We start from the raw sequence: 14,198 nt of genomic DNA, 5'->3' as shown, positions 1-14,198 counted from the left end.
GTGTGAGATCATTTCTCATAGATTATACTCTGAGAGAAGGTGAGAGAAACTCCTTGACATGTTCTGAGAAAAGCAGCGCCGAGGTATTGTTTATTGCAGCAGTCTTACACTGGATCGGAACATGCTGTTCTGTACCAGTGTTCATGCTGTAATGCAACAAAAGCTAACTCAAAAGCTCCTTAACAAATGTCAAAACATCGTACCATCTGCTTTGTACTGGTCTAACAGTCTACCTGCTCCACGGGCTGCATTATATTTTGGATCTGAGCAAGACGGCTTTCAAATGGAGTCGGTGAGACAACATTCAGCATCACTTTCAGACAATGTCATTCACTGTCCTATTTATCCTCCTTCAAACAAAAGGGTTTTAATTTTATCAGCCCATAATATTCAGCATATCACCTTGAGGCGATTTAGACTTAAGCCCTTCACCCTTCATCTGTGTTGCACAAATACATCCAGTTTGGAAGGTACTGAGGGTGGACAGTCACCATGCCAAAACGATGTGTGTGTGTGTGTGTGTGTGTGTGTGTAAAAGGATGAGTACGTTTTATGCATCTAGTTCCAGAAAATTTATATCGGCTCAGCAGGTATTGCTACTGAGAAAATGACTGTTACACCATTGGAAGTGCATGAATCTTACTCTAACATAACACAGTTCCAACTTCAACGCTGTGTGAAAAGCTCTATAGCGGCCCCAATTGATTTGGCAGAAGGACATGCCTCATGCAAAAAGTTTCTTTTTTCTCTCAACATAAAAACTTCCTAAAAAAAGATACAGAAATAAAAACATTCAATTTTTCTCTCAAAAATTCTGAAAGAATGTTCGGATTTATAAGATATGATCTATTGAGTCCTATCAAATTTGTCTTAAGGAACTAAATAAACTAAATTTTCTTGCCATCATGTGTGACTAAAGCCAGTCGGAAGTCAGCCGGTTTGGCTTGAGAGAGTCATGCACCTGCACAGAAAGCAGCCTCACTGGATTGAGAGCAACACTGAACTCAATGTCCAGTCCTCTAAATATATCAAGAGCAGGCCATAAGAACTATTTGAGGAAAGCACACTAGCCATTTCTGCCAGTGACAGCACATACTGTAAAGGATTGAAATATTACAACTAACAACACAAGCAGTTTTCTGAATCCCTTTCTCCATTTGTGTGTAATTTCATTTCAATATGCTACCTGCACAGCAGAGATGAATACACAACCTACTTGTGCATTCTTTTCCCACAGCATTGTTAGTTTTTATGATCAGTACTGCATCATTCAGTGAGACTTCTATTAGTCTTTTAAATTCAATTTGATATTAAAGAGCCCCTCATTTCCATTCTAGACAACCATTGATTTGTAAAACATAGGAACTTTTCAAACTCTCACGAGTACTTGTATGCATAGAATTCAAACATTCAAAAGAAAATGCAGTTATAGTCAGCTTGCTACACAGTCTTACCTTATATAATGTCACACAACAATGAGTTCCAAAGATGTATGAAATGATTCAGCCAACACTGCTTTGTGAAGTACAGCTTTACATTTGGATGACGAGCAACTGAAATTCTCCGAATGTGAAAGCAAGATGCTGATGAGGGCAAAATGAATAAAGATAAGATGAAGGATGGTGGGGGGTGGACAAAGACAGGAGGACATATGGGAGAGGGGGGCTGTATGGAGAGGCAGGGGGAGGGGCACAGTCTGTAGCCTGGTGTCCTAAAATCATCCCAGTGACCACAGGGGTGGGGGTGAGATAGCCTAAATTTCTCCAAAGACTACCCTGTATCCTTAACCAGCAGGAGATGACACAGACTGTATGGGTACATTACATTATTTCCTCCTAAATGAGTAATCCATTGGTTTGGGATTGTAACCAATTCAACTTCCTGTCAAATGAAAATAAAAATACACCCTCTGTCATATCTAAAGTTTAACATATCAGAACATTTAAAATAAATAAATCACCTGGTAATTACCAGGTCCTAAAAATAGGCATAAAACCCGAGATGAATATGACATTTTACATATTTATTCATTTTTAACAAAAACTGAATAGAGAAGCGGTATTTGATAAACTCAAAGCTTGCAGGCCAACTCTTCTGCCTTCATCATGAGAAAACATCTTCCCTGGATATCAGAATTAGCTAAACATGGACAGCTTATGTAAGATGCCCAAACATATTGAGATGAAGAAGAAATAGGTTGAAACCCATCCCACAAATGTTGGAGGGGTGATAACTGACTCAGAGAACCAGGTTTATGCTCTCCGGGTGAAGGGCCAAATTAACAACCTCGTACTGCAGTTGTTAGGGGACTATATGTGCACCCCCCACTGGAGTCACACACAGATTAATTGTGTGAACAGCCAGTGCTGCACCAGAGGGGTTGGAAAAATGTGCAAATACTCAGGGAACTGAAGTTACAGGGGTTACCACGGTCAGTGGATGCTCAGACGAAAGCTGTCAACACCTGACAAACTCTCAACAGAAGAAGCTCAAATGAATGAATAAAAAGCTTCAACAGAGCAGTTTTCCTCAATTGACTCTCCCACTAGGGTGCTTCTGTTGGTCTGGCCCCATCATCAGGGGGCCTTGGCTTCGTTAGTCCTGTTAGTTTGGTTAATTTAAACTGTCTGAGTAAGTGTCCTCAGCAGACACACCTCCAGCATCTCTGAGCAGCACGACTCATTTTTTGTATGATTTTCGAAGCTAAATTTCATATACTTGCTGACTTTTTTTAATCCTTCAAGTTTGGCTGAGTGGATAATAATATTCTTCTGTGAAGAGATAGAACCAAAAGGCATCTTTTCTGCCTTGCTCTGACTTTGAGACACAAGAAGAAAAGGAGAAATCCCCCAAAAAACAATAAAGTGGGCTGAAAATATTCAACATATCTAAATCATGTGCTCTGAATTTAATGCTACGGTTAATCTACCATAAAAATATAACAAACTACAGAGCTATAAAATTGGCCATTTTCTAATATGTATTTTGGATATTTCTGTCACTCATTAAATGTAGTTTTCATTTGTCGCCTAATAGAGTTGCTGCGGTTGTAAATATTGTACTTCTTATCCTGCAAATGACACAATCTAACTTCTATTAACACTTGAACCTTATCTTCTGTTTTACTTTGATTCAGTGGGGGTGGTGAATGTACAGCCTCTGTACTTTTTTTTTTTAACTTGACAGTTCGTTGTTAAGATAAATGGCAGTGGTTTCCTACACAGAAATGCTGCCTACGTATAAATACAAAAAAAAACCTTTGGACTTCCAATATGCACCCAAAGACTCTATATAATTACACCTTTGAAACCCCCTCAGAGAAAAAAAAAAAGAAATAAAACTAATGATAAAAGAGGGGGGCAGTAAGAAGACAGTCGCTTGCATAAGCTCCCTTACATAAGATCTGGCTAATAAAGCCACTGTTCAGCTTACTGGAAAAGAAAGTTATACAAGATTTATGCCAAGATTCAAGCACATTGTAGACACATACTCTCTAATTTCACTACTTCTCCTGCCCTTACAGAACTTTAAAACATTTTCTCATTAAACTCTAATTCTCTCTCTCACACACACACACACACACACACACACACACACACACACACACACACACACACACACACACACACACACGCTTGCTGAAAGAGTGCCCTTCCATGTCATTTACTTTGACCAAATTCTAACCATAAACCTCAAACAGACCTCCTGAAACGTCAAAAATTCCTATGATGATGTAGACCCGAGCGCCCCCCACACACACACACAAGCACAATGCTCTCTTACCTTGGATTCATATGCCAGCAGTGCTGAACAGTACGTACCAAAGTCTCATTATTAACCCTGCAGGAGTTCAAGGCAGATTTAAACGAGGAGGAAAGGAGGACAGGCGGGAGAGCACGAACATAAACTACATCAAGTTTAACTTTCCAAAAAAACCCAGTTTGGCAGCATTGCTGAGATTCAAAGATCATTGTTATTTTTTTCAAATGAACCTTAAATTAATGACACAATAAAAACGGAACAGTGTTATCACTTGAAACAAAGAGTAATGATCCAACTCTTGTGTTTAAGAAAGCTCTTTTCCCTTATCACCACCAATATAAGATTTAGATTTGATTAGAGAATACACATCAAAAACAGACCTTTTCCTCCAGTAACAAGCAGAGTTATTGCCCATCAGACTGAGGGCACACCAGTGCACCAGTGACTGTTCCCCGCCCGTCTCATAAGTGCAGTTAATTTTCAGGAATAATAAATCCAACAATGCCTCATTTTACTACTCTGAAAATGGATATTGTATAACACCTTCCTTTTAAATTGAACTGGCTTACAGACTTAGAAGATCTGCATCACATCCCTTCGCTTGTGTAACAGAATTACACACTACTGAAGCCTGGTGGCAGGAAGGACGGAGGGGGTTAACCATCCAAAGCACCACGAAACACACACACACACACACGTCAAATACATAATGCATTCACAAAACACAAAAAGACACTCTTTACCTCTGTGTTTGTGCAGATATTTTGTTTGTGACATATAAACATTTCAAGGTTTCAGTCTCACAGTGCTCATGAAACCCCATATAAATATTTCATGTAAAAGAAAGCTGTTCTTTAAAGGTGGAATAAAAGATATATTTCTGTTATTAACGAGGGTCCGTGACTCTGAATGCTTTTATTTGTGGGCTTATTCACCTGATTTGTCACCTTACATGTCCACAGCTACAGATTAGTCATCGTTTTCACTGTCAAATGTGAATCGTTTTGAAATCATAATTGATCTTACTTAACTTATAAAATGTCAACTTGTTACACTGAACCAAGAACATTCAGACTTCGCATGACACAAAGAAAGATGTCATCAAAAAAGTCAAAGAAAGATCCGTTCATTTCTAAATGCTTGCGTTATTCTTTTACATGGGTGGCAATAGCGGCCCATCAGAAAGGTGGCCCAACACTTTGGTTGCATTGATCTGTATGAACATTTATTCCACTAACTGGAATACAACTCTTAACAGATGAAACACTCAGTGATGCACACTTCCCCTCTTGCTGCAACATTTGGCTGAAATTTGCATTTTTTAGTGACTTGTCTTGACAAGTGTTGGATGGATTGCTGGGAATTTTACTTAACATATCCATGAAGCCTTCACATAAAAGGAAAGAAGAAAAACATTACCTAAAGCTGAAAGACAGCTGCCACTTCAAGGTCAAACAATCCCACTTTTATACTATATATTGTAATACTTTTTGATGTTATTTCACCACACCATAATTTACTTTTACAGGTGACGAGCCTCACCATTTGCTGCGTGCATTGCATAGTATATGTGTGTGTAAAAAACAAAACAAAAAGCTACTTATAATTAGATTTTACTACTATGATAATTTGTCCATTCTGCTCAAGCAAATCATTATCAAGTGAATGATGACTTTGTATTGTGTTCTAATTTTAATTTGACCGAGTTCAGATACGCAACTGCTTTTCTAATTTTATCTTTAAGCCCGAAAGTACTTATCACACGTACATATTCGTTTAGGATTAGCTTCCATTAAATTCTTTGGCTCAGAGGTCACACACACACACGAGTGAGTGACCTGGATCAGTGAACAATGCTGACCTGGGCCAACTTGCTTTACAGGATATTTTTAAACATATAGGCTAAAGCCCAGAGCCAATCCCAACTGGGTGATATAGCTAAAACCCACCCACCTGAGCTGAGACAGAGAAAAAAAAAAAAGACAGAAAACACAAGTAATTATGTTTACCTACCAATGATAACATTTCTAGTTTTACAGTTTTGAAAAGGTAAAAAGTGAAGGCATTCATGAAATCCCTCTATAGTGCACACATGATTTCCATTAGTTTACCATTAGTATACAGGGACCTTGCTCTGGGGGGGGGGGATCAGAATGCATGGGCCAAGATGATCTCCAATTGGATGATGTTGGCTGCGCTCCAGCCAATCAGAAAGTGTGAAGTAGGTTCACACTGGGGTCGTTCATCTTTCACTAAAGGACCCTGGGGGGGAAGGGTCTTCTATGTTTAAACTCTATGCTACCTGTAAGGCCATTTTTTCTCCTGGTCTTCAATAAAAACAGCAGTAAAACTACCTGACCGCTTTAGTGTGACGAAGGGAAGCTCAAATGACACGGAGTGGATCAGTGGAAAAAAATAAGCAAGTCACAAAGGGGACAAGGTGTATGAGAAAGCTACTTTTGCCGCTCCAATGTATAAACTCTGGTTCAAAAAGTCAAATACTTTTAAATATACATTTAAAAAGAGATCCACGTGTTGCTTCATTCAGTTACCACACAAGCAAACTAATCAGAATCAAAACAATAATCTAAAGAACCGCGAAATAATTCCATCCATGCATCCAGAACTAACTTTATATCAATACTTTGCAAACAATTAATGTCTTCCCACAACAAATATAACAGTTGACAAGCTATTAGCTAAATTTAAATCCTGTGTTGTGAAACCACTTTGAGTCTTCGGACCTTTAGACTTAATCATAAAATGAAAAAAGTTTAAAGAGTTAAGCAGGTAAGACTCTTATCCGAGTTACTCAAGATAGCAGTGGAAAGCATAAAGCCTGGTTTATAGTCGGTAACGCAAGACGCAACGCAAGACGCAACGCAAGACGCAAGCCGCAAGCCGCAAGCCGCAATGCAAGCCCTTGCGTGGTTGCAAGCCCCCCCTTGCGTGCTTGCGTGTGTCACCTCAATTTTCTAAACTTCACGCAAGACGCAAGCGCAAGCCACTGGCTGTGGTCGAAACCGCCTACTACTTGATCGATCTGACAGTATGCAGAGCGTTTACACACAGTGCACTTCACTCCTGCCCGAGCCGAAATCAGCCGGCCTGAAAAGCTGATTTCCCTTAAGCTATAAACTCTGTAAATATATAACTTTAGCAACATTTGAAACATTTTCAGGCGAGAAAGTAGTCGTTTAGACCCCCAAGGTGTTGAAAATCTGACAAAATACCGGCTATTTACAAGAAGAAGAAGAAGAAGCATGAATCTATGGAAGAGAGACTTGCCAAAGAGCTCCTGGCGGTGAATTTCCTTTCATCGTAGTAGGCTTGTCATTGAAAAAACCCGCTACTCCACCTACTGTCCTGGCGGTGAATCGCCACGCAGCACACGCAACCGCCGACAAAGCAAAATGAAGTATAAACGTCTCGAGCCATTAACATACGCGCAAGACGCAAGCGCAAGGGCAGTTAAAAGAAGTATAACTCAGCCTTAAAAACTTGTGGCTTGAAAGCACCGGCATGAAAAAAGTAGCATACTGAAAAGAATTCCTGAAAATCTTTCTCCATTTTCCCTCTTATTTATGTCCCAGGCCACCCCTTCTGTGTGCGTTCTCCTCCTCTAAGTTTTGTTTCCTGTAAGTGACTTTTAATTATAGCCATGTGTAGTGTTACCCACATCTGCTGACAACACCATGCAACCTAGTCTATTTCCTCCGAACCAGGTAATTTTAGGCATGGCATGTTATGCTGTCACAGTTACTGCATCTGCAAACTCCTCTTAAACCTGACAGTGCTATTACTGTTTCTTATTTTGTTCTGTGGCATTATTAAATTGAAATAATTCAGAGGAGTAAACTTAACACAAAAAGCAATGAGAAGACATACAATTTTAGTAGAAAAATAGGTTCAAACATATTAGTTAACGTAAATATCTTAAATACAACACATGTGACCATTCTTTTGTTTCTTTGGGCAACAATGCAGTGTTTTCAAGTTTTGTGCTGAGGCTAAAAAGTGATGCTCAAAGACCAACAAATGGTTTTGCAATTTAGATTGGACTCAGAGATGAAGATAAACAAGGTGACAGACGAGCACGCGGAGCAGCTATGGAAACTGGTCAACAAATGACTTTCGTTAACAATAGCAGGTGCATCTACAAAGGCAGCACCCCCGCTGTCATACTCACTCATGCAGGAATGCACAAACACTGAGAAATACTCATAAAGAGAGAAAACTTGACTAACAAGAGGTCAGTGCATAACACCACACGCACATATACCCACATATTAAAGATGAGACATGTCCCCAGGAATCTGGAATATCCAGCAGATATACACTCACCAGTTATGCAACCGTCCCACAAAACATCATATTAACCATGCTCCCAAAGAACAGAAAGACGTAGGTTAAGTGGAAGATGCACAAGCACAGATGTTCATACACACACAAAGAGATGCAATAGTTCTGCAGTTTCTAAGAAGACCCCCACTGATATTGCAATGCTGTACCAATGATCCTCAGGTTCAACTAGGTCCACCATTCCTATTCATGGTCCCAGGCCCTTAAAACTATCCTGGGAGCCAAAGGGGCCTCACTAAACAATATCTTCCAAAGATTTCCTTTGATTTGTTTATAAGAAAAATCCTGGGAAGACATGACAATAGATTCAACACAAGCTCTTAAACTGCACAATTGTGCTCACCTGCATTATTTTCCTCAGTGAATCCCTTGTTCTTGTAAATCAAAAGCAAGTGCTAGTTGTTACTAATTAGCATAAGTAAATTAATGAGGCCACGGTTGGAGGAGAGGGTGCCTTATTGTGAACATTTCATTGTGTCGAGCATCCATTCATTCATTTCAGCTGTTCTCCAGGCCTCTGTTAGAGAGGCATTGAATCAGCAGCAAACACTGCGAGTGGGCTAATGGCTTGTGAGGTACTGAATTGAAAGAATAATAGGACTCCTATAATTAATCCAAAATCCTTTTTCAAATAATAAATTATCTGAGAAAAAAAAAAAAAAAAAAAAATCCCAAATAAATATGACATCAGTGATTATCAGAATATTGGTGAAAACTGTGCAATCTTAATTTCAGAAGATGTTGAGTGAGGCTAACGTGGTATGAAGGTAAAAAGGAGTTTCAGAGGCCATGACTGATCCAACGGTACAGCTCAATCATAGTCAGAAGAACAAAAATGAGCAGGTCCATAAAGACCCAGAGAAGTGCATGTGCTGCCTCTTCTCAGAGACCAAGCACTGAAATGGACACATTCACAGACTCAAGATTCATCAATTAAATCCTCGACTGTGGAATGAAAAGTTATGAAGGGGCATTTACAGATAAAGACAATGTTAAATCATTAACCATTTAGCAGGATGAGGCTCTAAGGGGAGTGTATCTTGAGTGTACAGGATTTTCCACACATTGGGTTGGTAGTAGCTTTCCATTAAAGAAAACAGTTGTGAGGCAGTCAGTATGCTCACTCATCTACCTTACTACAGCTAAACACCCACCCACGCACATACTGCTAACTAAATAGTCCACATAATTGACAACACTGTATTTTGAAAATTAAAAATGCTAAACTTACAGTTAGTCGGAGATCAGATTCCGGTTCAAGGAACGTTCTAACTCAGCATGTACATGCAGGGCTTGGATTCTTGTGATTTAGCCACCTATATGTTAGTTATAATCTGTCACAATAACTCCCCATACTGGGTTGTACTGGCATTTTGTATATTATATTATTAATAACATTTTATCAAGTAAGTTTTACTGATTCGTGTGTAACACACAGATGAATGTTTACAGGACAACATGATCATAGAATTTAGAAAGTCAAATGATGAACTTGAACTTCTCTGTAAACCACTTATCTTCTGAACAGTTTATACAGGTTAGTGTCAAGTGGCCAAAAAAAACAACTTTAAAATCAAAATCATAAAACTAGTATTGCATGAAGTTCCTAACCATACCATGAACCCTTAAATGAGCTAAAGAAAAGGGCTACTTCAATGCTGTAGTAACATAAAGGTCAGCACTCTGACGAAAAGCAAAATTCAGGTTTCCCTATGTGCCATCAAACAAAGAAATTCCTCCCTAATGCGATTCAAACATGTGATGAGGAGCAAAACTTTCTCATCGATGCCATTTAAGATTACGGTTGAAGAGATTCAGTTTTCATCCTGTTACAACACAATGTTTGGCTGGGAAACCCTGAGTCCTGGCATTCACATGGATCTTTTAAACCACCTAAACACTGTTGCAGATCAAGCACATCCCCCACACTGCAATGACAGTCTCTTAACAGCATCAGCCTATCCCAGTGGAACACTGCTGACCTGCACAGAAATAGTTTGAGGAATGTGACAAACCGTTGACCCGGCCTTCAAACTCTAACTGAAGTAGAAGAATAACCTTGATTCCCAGAGACCCTGTCCGGTAACACTCGGGACCTGAAGGATCCAGTGCTAACATTCATGCGTCAGACATCAAAAGATTCTTTGTCCATGCCCCGTCAGGTCTGTGCTATTTCGGCAGCACAATATCAGCAATTTAGTTTTAACGTTGGGATTAATGTCTCCCATGATGTTGATTTTTACAAACAACTAAAACATGAGAAACAGCAGAGGTCAGAATCTCAGCTGCCCTTTCCACCACTCATTTCTCCCTCTGTTTCTGCATCAGTAACTTAAATATCCTGCTCATAAGGACAGAGGGTAAAACTATTACTAAACCTTTACTTAGACTTCCTACTGTGATTCTCTGGATATGAGCAGTGGAGGTCGGTCAGAGTGCTCTGACCAGCATCCAACTCTCCTCCTAGTTGTTTGACAAAACGTGTAGGTCAAAGTGACACCACAGCTTCCATCCCTCACCCGCTGTTTCGGGATGCAGGAAGTTTGATCAACAGCGTGGGTGAGATACACCACACTTATTTTCTGATTGGCAAACCTATCACCGATCTAACTATTCCTTCAAATGTTATGATCTTGAAAACCATGTGCTTGCATCTGCTTTGCTCTTCACGAAGAGGATGCATTCTATATTTTCAAAGCGGATAAATGAAACGGATCATTTTCTTTTGTGGGTTTGCACAAAATGTTTATGTAAAAATCATCTTATATGATAATTACTTTCTTAAATGAGTAGAATATATTCGCATTTATTCCGGAACATGCTTCATGTCGTTTGTGGTAGCTGAAAAACTTTTAAGACTTGGACAAACTAAAAACTAGACATATTGCCCTAATTGTTGTTTTCAATAACGCCAGCTAGAGCAAAGAATTATTTCAGACAGTCTGATGTCAGCAAACGCTGCAACCATCAGACTCACATCTCCACCAACCAACACACACCAACCGCCTGCATTAATTCTGAGAGCCAGTCATTACAGGTTTACGCTTTTTACAGACATACGCCGTCTACACATTATGCAACATCTTCTTTTGTCCCTCTGACGGAAAGAAGAAGAGTTAAAAAAAAAACATAAAGAGGATGGATGAATGGTTTCATAAGCTCAGGTTGCATGTGGCTGAAGTAATTCACTAGATACTTGATCCAAGGTCAGACTAAAAGATCAAAGTCTGAGACTCAACTGTCAGCAGAAGCAAGCAAAACAGCCTGAAAATATGAATATTAGAACACATTCCTCCAGCCATCCATAATACAGTATGTGACTTTGAACCAAAATGCATGCGCAGCATCACAGATCTCCCAAAGAAGAAAATAAGAAGACCTTTGGCTTCTACTGTGAAAGCTGCAAAATGATTTAATACAGATTTACCACAATACAGCAAGTGATTGAAGTCAAACAAACTGAATGATTTTAGATAATGATGTCACTTGTAACAGAGCCTCGTGTTGTTGGTTTGAACTCATGAGAGATAACAAGTTTCCTTTGCAATAATGCAAGTAAAACTAAAAACTATTCTTAAATTCAAGCCACATCCTTAGAGTGTAAATGTTTTCTTGCATTTCTCTTAAAAATCAGTCAGTAGCCTCTGTCCATGGCTGCCGTTTTGGACACGTTTCATAAAGCAATTCACAAAACTGCCATGAGATAAAATGTCATGTAAGCAGACACACAAAAAAGCAAGACTGTTTCTTTTAAGAGGTTAAAAACTCAGTATCAGAAGGTTACAGAGGATGTAAAGGAACTGAATCCAGGGACCAACATCCAGAAGACCAGCCTGCGGTAACAAGTCCTTCTGGTGTCTCTAGATGAAACTGTGCAAATCCAATGTATTTTACTACGAGAAAACTCATCTTTTCAGCTAGCGCCGTGTACAAAATAAACGTATAAATAAATAAGATGACTTCAGTACTCTTTTTTTTTTTTTTTTTTTTTAAACCAGCACAAACACCCCTGATCTTGTTGTTGTTGACTGAGAGAGGTAGAATATCAGGGGGGAAAGCGTATGCCAGGGAGCTTTATGGGATCATATCCATGACAAACAACTTTGATCATCAGACACCGAGTCTGGTAATCGGATACCATAATAGATTAAAGGTTTTGAGAGGTGGACACATGCATGGAATAACATGCAGCGTCTCTGGTTCTGCTACACTAACTTAGACCCTTTCTGTTCAAACTGGCCATTGTGAGTGAGAAATTATTTGAATAGAGCTTTAAGTCTCAGTCAGTGGTGACATATACCAAACTTTGTTAAAACTTAGAACAGGGTCAGATTCTCTCCCTGAAGGTAGTGGATGCAAAATACTATGACTTAAGTTATTGAGGACTCACATTTAGCCAATTGTTTGTGATTCCAGCCGACTGTGCAGCCTACCTTAGATAAGTTTAAGTTCTGATCAAAGCAGCACCATCTCAGCAGCTTCCTCTAACCTCTGCAGGAACCAGACAGCTCAATTCCACTCTTGCAGGGAGTTCACTAATTTACTAGGGAACGTGAAACAAACTGTTGGAGTTTAAAGACGAACTCCACATACCAGATCGTGTGTCCTGATTTTTATTTATGAAAAGCACCCCCCACCCCCGCGCCCGACATTCAACCCTCAGTTTACATAAGTCTTTACATAATTCCCTTCCTTTTAGGTTTACCCTTACTGCCCAACTATCTGTTGGGTAACACTGCTACAAATTAGCATCTCCTTCATTTCTGCGAGGCCATTTAACCCCATTGATATGTCATCCCTGTCAGCTGCTCCTGAGTCCCGCTGGTTTGATCTCCGCAGCGGCTTATTCTGAAGGCTTGTTATGAAAAAAGAAAAGAAAAGAAAAGAAAAGCAGCGTGCTTGCTTGTTTCATAACACGGACGGTGGCTGCAGAAGCAATGCAGACGGGAGGAAGCTGAGCGGTGCACGAGTGCAGCATGCTCCCATTGTCTGCAACAGCACTGACGTTCCGCACCGTCACGCCAAACAGAAAAAAAAAGGCTTTAAGAGAAGAAAACAGCCGGTTATTAAGCCGGTGTGAGTCTCTCACCTTCCGTCTCCGTTTCTGGGCTGAGTCCCTCCAAGTAAGAAAAAAAAATAAAAATTGTAAAAGCTTTTAATTTCGCAAGTGGTAATGAGATGCAGGATAGGGTTGGCCGCTTACACTCATTCACCAGTTTCTTGTTAAAAAGAGGTGGGTCAGTCAGTGTTGGTATCTGCACGCGCCCTGCTCAAAAAAAAAAAGAAAAGCCATTACGAAAGTTCCGGAAGTGGACGAGCATCCAAACAGTTGTGGGTCAGATGCCAGAGGCAAGGCTGCGTAACCTTTATGAAACGCGACGCTTATTTAATGCACACTTAACCATAGTTTCCGTTTGTACATTGTATTACAGGTATATAACAACGTTGTACATTATTAGTTTGGACTCGCGCCATGCTAAACATTTAGCCTTTTTTTCTTATTTGGCGAAAAAAAACAAAAACTTAATGAAATACGTAAAAATAGAAATCCCAACTTTTCAACACTATTTTATGTATGCTGCTCCAAATACTACTAATATATATGTAATTGCTTTAGAAAACATAAACACGACGACGTTTCCTCTCAGTTAAAGACGCTCCTCACTTTCACAGGTGTTTTCAATCATTCCAGCTGATTACACCTCTGACCAGGAGCTTCCATTTTTGAAAGGTGAAACTTAATGAAACTAATCTATGTGTTTAAATAGAAACGAAAAACTTAATATTGAATGCTGGACACACATTTCATAAAATATCTGTTGGACAGACTGGGTGCAGTGATGAGTTGTTCCGGTAGCCTTGTAAAACAGCACTTCTTAATTCAATGAATACAGGGTGCAAACTTAATATACAACACTTTAGGTCCCTGAGCACTTTTACTATCTGAACCTCTTTGGTGAAATAATCATACCGTTTTGCACTCGACGTACATTTGGCTTTTTGTACCTCAAACTGAAGCTGTTGGGTTACTTGTCATTAGGCTACTTAAGTTTTTTTTTTTTTTTTTGGTGGGG

The 14,198-nt window shown here is 39.5% G+C and overlaps 1 protein-coding gene across 1 annotated transcript in view; it reads right to left on the bottom strand.

The window, feature by feature from the left end:
* The window catches only part of LOC142390688 (helicase ARIP4-like), a 68,216-nt gene extending 54,910 nt beyond the window's left edge, over window positions 1-13,306 (bottom strand). The window contains exon 1 of the mRNA XM_075476316.1: window positions 13,214-13,306. The gene's annotated coding sequence lies outside the window, so the exon portion shown is untranslated. The remainder of the gene's footprint in view (window positions 1-13,213) is intronic.
* Window positions 13,307-14,198: the final 892 nt, after the last annotated feature.

Source organism: Odontesthes bonariensis, chromosome 10, assembly GCF_027942865.1.
Source record: "Odontesthes bonariensis isolate fOdoBon6 chromosome 10, fOdoBon6.hap1, whole genome shotgun sequence".
NCBI lineage: Eukaryota > Metazoa > Chordata > Actinopteri > Atheriniformes > Atherinopsidae > Odontesthes > Odontesthes bonariensis.
The sequence above is the reverse complement of the archived record's forward strand: the minus strand, read 5'-3'. Positions and strand labels throughout refer to the sequence as shown.